The sequence below is a fragment of the Ambystoma mexicanum genome, chromosome 12 (assembly GCF_040938575.1).
Source record: "Ambystoma mexicanum isolate Mex_15411 chromosome 12, UKY_AmexF1_1, whole genome shotgun sequence".
Taxonomy (NCBI): Eukaryota; Metazoa; Chordata; class Amphibia; order Caudata; family Ambystomatidae; genus Ambystoma; species Ambystoma mexicanum.
The window spans coordinates 824,112,601-824,126,423 of NC_090936.1; positions in this window are offsets into that span (position 1 = coordinate 824,112,601).

Consider the following 13,823-nt stretch of genomic DNA (forward strand, 5'->3'; position numbering starts at 1 on the left):
CAGCAGGGCTTCACCGGGAGGTTCAGTAGTTGCAGCAGTCCTCTTCCTTCAGCTTCTCTTCGGTTATCCCGATCCAGTGGTGAGTCTACCTTCAAAGTCCCAAAGACCTGCTTTTTATGCAGTTCTCCCCCATTCACACAGCCTGGCTGTCAATCACACAGCAGGGTGGCTGTCCTGGCAGGACAGTCACCTAGCCAATCAAACAAGACTGTGACTTGGGACCCCAAGGAGACCCTGTGCACGGGGCCTAAAACCCCTCCCTCACATCCTGTCAACCTAGACTCTCAGGCGCCTAAGGAGGGCTTCTGAGCAGAAGCCAGCCAAAGGACGGCGAACAAAGGAACCAAACCTGGTTTGGCATGCAGAGTAAAAAACGAGAAAGACCTTTACAAAAAGAAATGGCAAATAAATCCAGCCGGAACCAAATAAAAGTAAATGGGGTCCAGAGGGTTTAAGTTTGAGGCTACTAACATAGCCTAAAACAGTACAAAGGCTATTTTTATAGACTGCAGTAGGACAAATATGCTAGATACCACTGCCACCAGCCAAATCTTAAAGAAAGGGGAATTAAATAATGTTCAATGAGAGACAGACAAAAAGGGATAACTATTAACCCTTTCCAGTACTCTATTTAAGATAGTTTGGACTGGGTCTGTGAATTTAAAAAGACTAATAAAACAATGGCAACTTTACATGTTCTGGGAGACAGTAGTCAGTCCCAGGAAATGGAGTTTAAAGTGGGAAGTCTGAAAAAGACAACTTTGTGTAACTGCACTAAATGTGCTGTGTGACACATAGTAAAAAGATGATGCCCATGGAGTAGGTGAGGCTCCACAGTCTATGAACACAAAAATGTTAAACACACAGAAAAACACATGTAAGAGTGGGAAAAAGGCTCACACTCTTACCAGGTGAAAATAATAAATCCTCCAAATCCAGCAAAGCTGCCGAGGGAATCAGTAGGTAAGGGAAATTAGCCATTCTGGAGAATTCTCCCTAACAGCCCACCAGCTATTTTTAAAGCAGATCTTCTTCCACCTTTTTTGACAACTGGGCTGAGGTAGAAAATATGACACGAGGAGGCAACCACCCTTCCTTCACCACCCTCCAACTAGGGGCATCTAGGTTAGCTGTGGATACTTTGATGCTTATATGTATTTTACCGTAGATGTTGCATCTTCTTTTCTGGAATATTTCAATACCTCCATAGGCTAGTTCAAATTTCCTAAAATCCAGATCATCTGCCAACTAGAACTCTTCATCAGTCTGCTGCTACAGCTCCTGGCCATGCTAAATATGTATAATGTGCTTAAAGTTCAGCACTTAAAGTCGCAAAACACGAGGAACTTTGGGTTTTCAATTTGTAAAGGTGTCTGTGTTTGTTTTATGCCTTTTGGTCCCTCAACATATTTGCTGTTATGTTTTCATTTGCATAAAGATTTCTGGGAAACCCTCTACCAGTACAAACACTGCCCATTGACCTGTTCTTGGGTGGATGGCCCACGGGAGAGTCTCAACCACGCTTTAGCTCACTATGCTTTTCACATAGGAGAAACTTCCATACACATATCAGTCTTTGTCCCACCTGTAGGCAGTCCAGCACCGAAAAGGTAGACATTCTCCTCTGAACAAGAGTACAAAGAGCAACCCCAGACATACGTTTCAGTCTAGTCGGGCCTCATCAGTGAGGTGGAACTGTGCCTCTCTAAGCACAGTGAGCAAGGAGTCACATCTGGATTCCCCTGGTAACTTAGGGTGAGAACCCAAAATGTGCATAAAGATGTCTGAGAAACCCTCTACTGGTACAAGCACAGCCCATTGACCTCTTCTTTGATGGATGGCCCCCAGGAGGGTCTCAACCACGCTTTAGCTCACTTTTCTTTTCACAGAGGAGACCTTTCCATACACATATCTTTGTCCCACCTGAAGGCAGTCCAGCACCGAAATGGAAGACAATTCTACTCTCAACAAGAGTACCAACCGCAACCCCAGACGCGTGTTTCAGACTAGTCTGACCTCATCAATGTAATGATGCAACTGCAGCATCTAGCACTCAATCAAGAGATAGGAGGCAATTTCTAAGGATTGTCTAAATTTGGAATGGGAGGACCTTAAAGTGCAGGACTATATGCTGATTTGAACCTTTGAAGCAAATGTTTGAATCTACTCGAGCCATCCGAACCTCCATCGTGATGGCTCATGTGCCAAATCGAATAATAGGTCAATAGGGCTTGAATTGGCTTAAAACACTTTAAAAATCCATGAGTAGTTCATGAAATGTTACAGAGAATTCCCCTCAGAAAGGTGGCATGGAACACTGCTGTTCTATTTGCATTTATATCCCTGTTTTAACATTTGAAAATTACGAACCCATAAATGGTCTGTTAATTTGAAATGCAGTTGCTGGAATCCTGTCATGCATTAGTGTCGGGAGCGCACTTCTGACATTAATGTCTGCACAGGAGTTGGCCAGTCCCTCATTTATGCTGCTGCACAGTACCCTTCGTAGCTAAGTTGATCTTTGCATTTATATAATGTATGCAAATGAGTGCACGTTTTAAACTTGCATTCATTATGACCCCGTTGTGTCATTACATTAGCCAGCAGTAATACTAACTTGTAGGATGATGGTTCAGTATCCTATATTTCATTGATACCAGAGAGCTGTATTCCAGCCGAGTCAAACCATCAGATACTTGCATCTATATGCGAGGCTCGAATTTTGGTTTGAAATGTTCAAACCATATCGCGCGTAGACTATAAATAATTTGAATCTTTTGAGCCGAGTCGAACCACGATTGTTTAGATAAGCTTGAATCTTTTTCAAGTCATTTTCCCATCTGTAATCTTAAAGCCCCCAATTGTGGCTATGCTGTTTTTCCTTCAAGGTTTGTAGCACACATGAGTGGAAGCAGGTTACAGCACAGAGTTGGTGAGGAACAAGGAATTTGGTCTTGTGTTTGCAGGGTTCAAGCATGTGTATAGGGTGTACAAAGGTATTTAGTTAGGGGGTTCATCATACTGACAGAATTAAAGACCAGAATAAGGAGCTTTAAGAGGTGCTGGTGCTGCATAGAACCAACCTATACTTAGCCAATTGGTGGATGGAAAGGATGTGCAATAGAACTTTAAGAGTGTGGGTGTGACAATGCTGTGCACTTTGTTATGCGTGAGAAAATGAATAGAGTAGGAAGTCCATCCATGTATTGAGGAGGTGCTAATTGTAAAGTAGAGGAGAGAACATTTAGGATAGTTGGAAATTGGAGGAATAAAATGTAAGTTTTCAACAAGATGAGTATCCGATAGCAGAGTGCTATCCAGTGACAGATGGGGCAGAGACAGTTGGAGATACAAGTGAATATCTCAATGTGTGAGAAGGCAATGGAAAAAAAGATTTAAACAAAGTACAATTAAATTTGCAACAGTGGTAGGAGAAGCCATCTGGATTTGGCTCACAGAGAAGGTGCAGATAACAGATAAAAATGCAATTGTATCATGTTGTAGTCCTCTGAAACCAGAAAGGAATGTGAATGGCTGAGCATGGGCAGGGCTGCGTCCATCCCGAAAGACAAGCTCACGAGATCATGGGTAAAGTGGTTGAGCATTAGCATCCCACATGATCATAGCCATCCCATTTGAATTACCAGATCCCCACAAGCAGACCACCTAAATCTATCAGAATTTGGTTGAATAATGGGGTCCTCGAGCAGTCTATGAAAAGCTCTGGGATGGGGGAGCTGATACAGAGAGATTCGGGTTTGAAGCATCCAGTAATTTTTAATACAAGGAGCGAGAAGTAAAGCCAACACATTGATTCCACAATGGGGAGGCATGGCAGGGACGCTCACACATCTGGTATCAAGAGAAGTGTTCCATTATTCTAAAAGGGCCAATTTGATTTCCGAGGTATCCATTGAACTCATGTTAATGAGCAGGTGCACACCACGTGACTATCCCCATAGGGAGGGTAACAATCTAAGAGGACCACAAATCAGGTAGTGGGAACCCAAGGTGATGGAGTAGGGGACCATCTGTTAGTGTGTTAGAGGGCAGGGGTAGATTAGGATGTGCTGAATTGGATGGGGGTCTATAGGGGACTGCTAGTACGTATTTAGGTGGAGCCAATGAGGATGGGGAGGAACATTATACATGGTGTGCATCATTAGTGACAATATCCTGTCATATAATGGCATTTTTGCTTTGAACTGACTGAGAGTTCTGTGACAGTTGGGTTCTACAGCCCCCTCTGTCACCTTTTTCCTTTTTGTATACAAAATAAATCTTGTTTTCCTTGCAGCTAAGTGCTCCAAGCTTTTTTCCTTAGAGCATTGTTTTTTCTTTGTCTGGTTATCTGGCGGTCTGCCTTACAAAGGGATAATATAGGCTTCTACTTACCTTGAAGAAGAGGAGCCAATTAAATCCACATGTTCCAGAACTTTGGTTAGAGGAGAAGGCAGGAGACAAACTAATAGTTTGATGGATGCGTGTGTGTGTGTGAGTGTGTGTGTGTGTGCGTGCGTGCGTGTGTGCGTGCGTGCGTGCGTGTGTGTGGGTGTGTTTAGATCAGGTATAACAAAAAAATCCTTAAAATCAAATGATAAAAATATATATCAACAATTTACAATACCTATATGTAAATAGAAATCTCTCTGATCCTAATCAAATAGGCATCACACCATCATCTAAAATGAAATCTTCAATATGACCCCTCATCCAAATAATACAAGTGAGGTAGTGAAACAGATGGATACAATTAACCTACATTTTGCCTACATATGTTATCACATGTATCCCCTATAACCATTCTAAAGATGCATCACCTCCCAGTCTCCTTTCCTACTATACCTATATTGGACTACACTGCCCATGAACACTCTAAATATTTAGAAACCTCTAATTGGGCTACTCTGCATGGGGGTGGAGTATATCATGTTCACAGCCTCTTTGCTAGATCTAACACCCACAGTGTGAAGACAACAGAAATTTGCACATTGAGTATAACAGGGGAAAAGAAGGATTACACTGATCCCACTCAGCCACCTTGCCAACATTTAAGGTATGCGCTGTTGTATGTATGTGTGCACAAAGCGTACATCAATCACAAAATGATATGTTAAAATGTGTTATTTCATGGTTTGTCAGCTTGTCAAAAAAGTGTTCTTGGGATAGCAGTGTAGTTAACTGACTTAAGTATATACACAGTTGTCTCCCTTCATTTGAAAATGTACGATGAAGAATGACATGTTATGAACGGGATAGGAGGTGATGTAACCTACAGTCTGAATTGCACAGTGTAGGCATAGGAAATCTGTGGTACAATCCCAGTTTCTTCACTTGACTGAAGTAAGCCTATCCTGTACATTATCTCACATTACTGTTCCTTACTTTCTTTACCTTAGAAAAAGTGTGTCACAGAGACATTAGTTGTGTAGGTGTGAACTGCTCAATGAGACACACGCATGCATGGTTTAACGGAATAGAGTGTTGCAATGTATGTAATAGTATGACTCTCTTTATAGTGCATGCCTCGGGACAACGTATCTCTTTTGTCACTTACGGCTGCATCTATTGTGAATTAGGGTTCTATTCTGCTAGAGCTAATGAAATAAATGTTGGTTGAGGGAGGGTGGAGAGTGTCTTTGAGATTGCAATACAGGATTCTGGGCATGAGGCAGGAAATGGTGAAATTATGCCTGTGATGCATCCTGTATATGTAGGACATACAATGAAAGATACGAAAGCCCATCAGTCATAGTAAAAATGTATCCATTGTTTAATTTAAAGGAACATTAAAAAGTGAGTTTCCCAACTTGCTATGCTTTCCTTTTTAGCAGAGTACATTTTAGTGAAGTGCCCCACCGGCCATTGGGCTCCTGGTCATTCTAGATGCACCCAGGATGCCCTTTGTGGATGCACTGGCAGACTTGTTGATGAGGAGTATGATTTACTGCATATGTCAGTGTGGGCGAGACTGGACCTGATTACTTGTTCCTGCCATTCTCATAATGGGCCTGCTTTTGGGATGCCCGATGTGCCTTTCTTTGCCTCACCAGGTGTTGTGATATGAGTTAGGGTATTATCAACACAAACGCCTCCCGTAGCTCCCATGTTGCAGCGCCATTCTTCAATTGTGTAGTGTTCCCTGGTTTTAATGTGGTGTGTTTCATGTCGGTGTTTCCCACACAAATTGATGGCCATGACTTTTCAACCCTCTGACAGTGTCTTTTTAGTATACCCATTCTAGTTCTGCAGTGTTGCTTCAAACCCATAGTGGATATGCGCGCAGAACTACCCACGATACGTTATTCATATAGTCCCCACGTTCACGATCCTACAAGTTAAAGTGTGAATATTATGGTGAACCAGATCGGACAGAAGGTTAATGGGAGATTGAGAATAGTTATACATGGGGGATGCCTAGGGCTATATATACTATTTCCAAAATGCCATTATATTTCTTCTTCTTTCTGAAACATACGTGTCTCTCTGTTTTATCGTGCCTTTAATACTGAATTAATGTGACCTGAAATGTCCCGGATACAAGGTTTAGTACCTTTGAATTACAACCATTAGAAGTTCGGTTCATACTGTGCAGTGTCTTCCTTCCAGTAAATTGTAAATGTTTGTATTGTAAATCTCTGAAAGTCAAGTAAGCGAGCATGTACGCACACATCTCCAGCTAATGGCCACTTAAATACCCTTCAGAGGATATAATTGAACAATCCTCTACATTGCAAAGTAATATGTTGTTCTTGAAACTAATCCCAGAGACCACCAGCAGAGAGCACGATATTGCAATTTGTTTTATACCCGACATTAAGAATAATGCCTTAAATGTTTATAAAGTTATCGGTGATTATTGTGGGTGTTAGTTTTGTAAAATACGTTTTAACAAAGCAACGGCTTAACAATAAGTGACAACCCATAATTATAGATTTAAGGATTTACTTTATACAATGATCACATGAATGGTTCGCATTCATTCCTATAAACGCTTTATTGAGCGGACCTGTTCCTTGCTTATATAATACCGTCCTAGACAGAGGCGTGTGTTCTATAGTACTATTTTATTGTCATAGTGCAGGGTCAGGCTAATGTTATGGTACTTTGGTTGGTTTGTATTCATTTATTTGTGTTTTTATTTGTATTTATTTTAAGCACATTGTTGTCAATTTCAAATTTGAATGACTTACTGTAACACATTTTCAGATGGTGGAAGCATTCCCACGAAGGGTGCCTGTACTATAGCATGAAGATGAGAACAAGTAGTGAGTTTTTGAAGGTGTAAAAAGAAAATCAGGACATACACAAACAGAAACAACATTTATTTACAGAAACAGGTGACGTCTTACTGTGTCATGACCCTTCCTATTTGGGCATTTAGGGACATCCAGCATGGTACATGGTACATTACTATTACTTGGCTAGACAGCCCTACATTGGAGAAGCCAGTCTGAACATGTTTTCTTCATGTGGCATAACTCATTTTACTGGGCATCAAGGGCAAAGCAAACAGGATAAGTGTTCTTGTGTTCCTAGACTAACCTGTTTTGGTGCAGCCAGTATGGAGGTGTTCTGAACAGGAGTCTTATATGGTAATAATAGCATGTATTGGTGCAACTTGCATGACATATATTGTGCGAAAGGCATCATGAAAATGTGTCAAAAAATGCCCCTGTGCACTGTTGGTGACATACATCTATTTTCCATGTGCTACTATGCAAAATTAATTGCAAACAATGTGCCTTTTTACTCATTTATGATCACTAAAAGTGTTTTTTAAAATTTGTCATTTTAGCCCATCATTATAAAACATACGTGTTTTGTTCGGGCTTCTTTGCTATGCTCCGTCACTCCAGCTTTTTGATGGTAAACATGTATACCCATCCAATTAAAAAATTCACTAGCCATAACTGCTTGCAGATGTCTAGAGTAGTTTCAGAGAGGTAGCAAATTGAAACAGGATTTAATTGGGACAGGGGTCAAATACTGAAATTGCATAGTTTTGGTTATTTGTTTTGTAAATCACATTTGTTGGAGGCAGGCAAGTGAGTCTTAATGATTGTATGTCTCGGTGTAACATGACACCCCATTTTGGAGCACTGGCGGGATGGAGGAGGGACATTCAGTACAGATAAGATCTCCAACATGCAGTCCTCCCCATCTTGTCAGTATATTTCACTGTATTCCTGGATGAGATTTTCATGTAGGAATACACCGTGGAATGCCACCTGTGAAATTATTTGAAGGTACTGTTTACTTTTTCATGAGATGGAGGGGAAAAAAAGAGTAAACGTTAATTTGGCACAATTTATTCTTTAATTTTCTTGTCTACCTTGTGAATGTTCAAAATTGCATGCAGGGGACCCCACAGCATGTAGGCACTCTATGACTTGTAAAGACCTATGTCGCTTCCTGAAGCTTGGTCCATGCTTATTAAATAATCTAATAATATTACAAAATAATGATGTAAGTGCTATCTTTGGTGGTCTTCTGCATGCAATTACCATTTATTATAAAATTACCCGGTCAGTGTTTGTAACTGAATTTGCAACACACATGTAATGTTTTTGTGATTACAAAGGGTTAATAACATTGACCCGCTTCCGTGACATAAATGCATGTGACATTTGTTGTCATTAACTACTAGGGTGAGGACAATCCTAGAACTGATTGGATAGAAGGATGCATTAAGTTGCTCAGTGTACAACACATATGAGGTAATTTAAGAAGATTGCACATTTTGTGCTTGGGGCCAATTACATATGAACTTACATAGGAATCCCTTAATTTTATGTCTGCATGAACATGTTATGCAGGTGGAAAATTTAAATTAAATGCTGCCGTAAGAAAGAGTAGGAAAGCACGGCAGACATGGTAACCCTTCTTTATGCCCCGCCTCCACATCGTATCAGCCCAAAAATAGGCAAGGGCAGAAAATGGAGACATAAAAGCAATAAGCATTGCTCTTATACCTCATTTTTAAGCAAGGCCTGGTAAACGTTTGACTCCCATACTGTTGTTTTGTGACTACTTCCGAGACAGAAACATATTGAACACATTGCAAACCATTGTATCACTCAAGATAGTGACATATCACATTTTTCAGTGTCAACACGCATCCTTGGTTGATTCCTCTAGTGATATGAACAAAATCTGACAAATGTTGTACGAGACCCAGTTATAGGAGTTTCATAAAGAAGTTTGATTTTATTAGCACACAGGAAGGTGTGTGGACCAATCAACTTGCTCCAACCCTAGCTGAAACTATTGATTAGAGCTCACGTATGGAACGATGTGAGTGCTAGTCACACCCTGTGGCTATTTTCTAGATTACACTTCCTGCCACAAACTCCCCCACTCTTTTCACATCCCCAGGCATAACCTCTACCCACTATAAAAAGCTACACACAACTCTTGTTTCCCAGACCAAATGCCTGTCTCCCTTTGACTCTTGCTGTCACTCCCTTCCCAGAACATTTCCACTAGGGATATGGAAATGGGACAACAGGTAGTTCTCTACTGAATTTTTCCCCATGACCTTTTCTTTTTGTAGTTCTTATAGTTAACTTGTGAAATGAAAACTGCTCACTTTTACAATACAATATAAACTTTAGTTGCAGGGACGTTAAGCTGAGAACTTAATGCAACAAAACCCCTGAAATTCAGCTAATGCAACCTTAACTTCACGTCCCCTGTTGTACAGACTAGGACCACAATGATGACATCACAGATCACATCACTGATCACATCACTGATGAAATTATTACATTGATTTAATTGTAAATTATTGAAAGGTTGTACATTGTCAGCCAAACATCAATAACAAATACATGAAATAAAAATGTACAAGAAAATACCACTACAAGAAACAAACATAAACTGGGTGGTTGCAGGACAGAGGATGGGGAAGGTTAAGTAAACTTGGAGAACAAGAGGGATTAGGGTGGGATAACAACACTTGGAGAACAATGGATAGAAAACAATCACACAGGCATAAACACAAGTACAGTCATTTTTTTTTTTAGAAATGAAAACCACAACAGATAGTGTTTTGTTGCCTATGCCACAACTGATTTCCCAGGACATGTCATCTTCCATCATGACTTCAGCTGTGAACGGTGTTGTACAAAATCAACCACAACACATTAAAGGTGCAGCCAGAAACTGCCAGAGTCTTAAAACACCTGCAGCACTGCACCACTCATGGAACGTATCATCAGACATGCTAGAAAGGTCACAAAGAAAGCTTTCTATACATGCGCTGCTTCCACATCCAGCAGCACCACATCTGGTGCAAATCCACTGGGATGATCCACTTGGATGATGATAACGAAGCAGCTAGAACACAATACAAAAATAAAACATGACTAAAATGAATCTACAAAACACCATCTACCTCACAGAAAATTCAAAACAGAGCTTAAACGGCATTAAAATTACAACAAATACAACCAAATAAAACGTCAACCTCCCTAACATGCATACAAAAACTAAGTGCCTAAATATAAATGCCATTGACTGACAAATCTAATTCTGTAGGTCCATGTTAGTGAAAGTTAAAACAATACATACAAAAAAAATACATCTGAGAGCAGTCATGGATATAACTAACACATAACACTCCAAATAAACATTCAAACACATACATATTTATTAACACTTACTTTTACATCGGCCACACTCCAGCCATGTGCACAGTGAGAGTACTGGAATCAAAAGGATACAACTGCAGAAAATGGTAGCTTTTATACTTTCCAAAATGAATACCAAACAAAGAGGACTATATTCCAATAAAACTACTAAAATGGATGACACATTTTCACTACAACCAATCACAAAGCGCAGGATGCAACGTTGAAGCTGCTCACTTTGGTGTAAATGAAAGTGTTCATATACACCCGTGTGTTGTATATGAACACTTTCATGTACACCAAAGCAAGTAGCTTCAATGTTGCAGCAACGTTGAAGCTGCTTGCTTTGGTGTACATGAAAGTGTCCCTATACAACACAGGTGTATGGACACTTCCATTTACACTGGTGGCACTCCTCCAGTTTAATGGCACCAAAAGGGTACCGTAAAACTGGAGGAGTGCCACAAGAATAGGCTTCCAAAAAGCCAGTTTACGAATGTGGCGTTTGCTAGGTTGGTTTCCAACCCATCCTAGCAACCGCCACATGTATTCCGAAAGTGGCGCATTCCTTCCGACTTCGGAAGAATGCACCGTCTTCAGTATAGGTCTTAAGTACCAAAAAGGTAATTAAGCCTTTTAACGTCCTTTTCGGTACTTAACACCTACATGAGAATCGGGCCATAAGAGTAGGCACCTATAGGCGCTATAGGGTCGGCGATGGCTGATTCGTCCACGGGCACGTGATGAGATAACATGGTGCTTGGGGAGATGACATGGTGCTTGGGGTCAACCGTTAGATGGGCTCATCAGTCTGGTATTTCATGTTGATTCTTTGACATCCTATCTTTGCAACATTTTGCCCTTGTGGCTACACATTCTCATCCATTCTGAAGTCTGACCTGTTTGTCCGGCGACAAGGCCTGCATTTTAACACTTGTGAAAACAGGATTCTAAGGCAGGCTTATTTATTGCTGGTTATGAATTATTCACCCCTATCAAAGGTATTACTCCCCTGTCCAAACGTATTCAGAATATACTAGGCAAGGGGTAGAGGTTAAGGGGTCAGTGTATGGTCGGGGATGTCCATTCAGCATCAACAAGGGGAATTTCAGAATATATGGCTAGGATAACCGGGTTACAAAAGGTACATATCATGATAAACATGCACTTCATTGTGGGAGTTCAGGGTCTGAATGTCCAAACATCACTAACTCTCTGTTGACACCCAGGTGATCTGGGGCGAGTTGAGGCCCCCTTTGCAGTTTGGTCCCACACTATACAATGGCTCAAGGCCTTTTCAGAATACAATTAACATACAACTTTTTAACACGTGGCTGGCTGTTTTGTATTTGAGTCACAGGCTCGGAGCATGCTTTTATCTTTATATATTGAATCAATTTTACTACAAAATAGAGATAGAGAATTTGTCGATGAATAACCAAGTATTAAAACATTTCTTTGACTCGGGATTCACTTATTCATAGATGTGCAGGTTGTGGCTAAAGATCAATGAGAGTGCCAGCTAGGAGCGACTAACTTCTGCTTTCTGCTTTTACATTCAGCTTTGTCAAGAATGAGGTAGCATTGTGCGAGCACGTACAGATCTATATTTCGTTAAACATTGTAATATTGCAATTAGTGTTAGGAACATTTCAGAATTATAGGTCAACATACATCATGCTTTTAACATAGCAGGTTATCATAGGAACTTCCAGTTACACATGTATAAGTATTTACATTGTTTACTCATGGGCCTTCGTAGCTTATCATCAGGTTTGTATCATTTTGCACAAGAAGAGAAAACATGCTTACTTTTATCCATGTCAAAGGAAAAATAGGCTTGCCGGTTTAAGGGTCTTTTTCAACTGTTGACATTGCCTTATAGTGCACAGGGATTATGTGTTTATGGCCAGGGACTGTGGGGTACAGGCAGGTTTACAGAGACAGATAGCCCTTGCTCTGGCCCTTGCTCTGGGTTGTATCTGAGTCAGTGAAGGAAGTCGGAAGGCAAGTGATACAGTGTGGATTTTGTTGCATTCTCACAGCCAGCATTCTCATGGGAAGCAAGCAGTTGTGTGGACGGCAGAGGGGAGGAGGTGGGGAGAGGATCTTGCTTACTGTATGCGCTAGACGGGGAGGGCTGCAGGCTGAAGCGAAACCTTAATAGTCATTTGTTATTGCAAAATGGAGTCTGTGATTTTCAAAATGGAGTCTTAATCACCCTGGGTTTTGCTATACAAGGGTGTGCGCAAGAGTATCGCAGCACCCAAAGATATTCCCGTACAAAAGGGTTCACGGTTCCTAAAGGTGTTCCCGCATGAGTGCCCCGGGACCCGGGCTCTGGACCCAAAGCAGGAAGCATAGGAATAAGGGAGGGTGGGTCTCAAGTGCCCCCTCCTTGCACTCAGTGGCAATTGCAATTTTCTGTATAGGCATGAAAGTGAGCAGTGCATATAGTGGGTTAAATGAAGAGGGAGGTTTTGAGTTTTTTTCTGAAGGCAAGGAGAGAGTTTTCAGCTCTGATGTTGGTGGGTAGAGCGTTCCATAACCTGGCGGCTATGTAGGGGAAGCCCAGCCCACCAGCTTTATCCCTGTTTATGTGAGGGGCGTGTAATTGGTTAGCGTGGCGAGTCCTGATAGGTCATGTAAAGGTAGATTTTGTTATTTTCTCTGATAGATATGATGGCGCTGTGAGGTTGAAGCATTTGTGGGTGAGAGTGAGGATTTTGAAAGCGATGCGCTCTTTAACTGGGAGCCAATGAGCTGCCTGTCTCGTATGGCAGATATGTTCCCTTTAGGAAAGCTTCATTCTGCTTTTAGCGCATTGTTCTGTGTGATTTGGAGTCAGTTTTGATTTTTTACAGATGTACCTGCTAGCAGGGTATTGCAATAATCTAGTTTAGCCCCAATAGTTGCTCTTGCTATTGATAGACAATTAGGCTTAATAGGTAAGATTTTATTGCATTTAGTGGTGTGTGCTGAGGCGGAGGTGATGGCGCTGACCTGCCTGGTCATGGATAGCATGGAATCTAGGTAAACACCTAGTGTCGTCATGGATGTGGAGACAGGGATGATGGTATTGTCATTGGTGAAGTTGGAGTACAGCTTGTCGAGTTTGGCTAAAGTATGATAATATTGGTCTTCTCCCCATTGAGGCAAAAGGAATTGGCCACCGTAAATTATATGAAG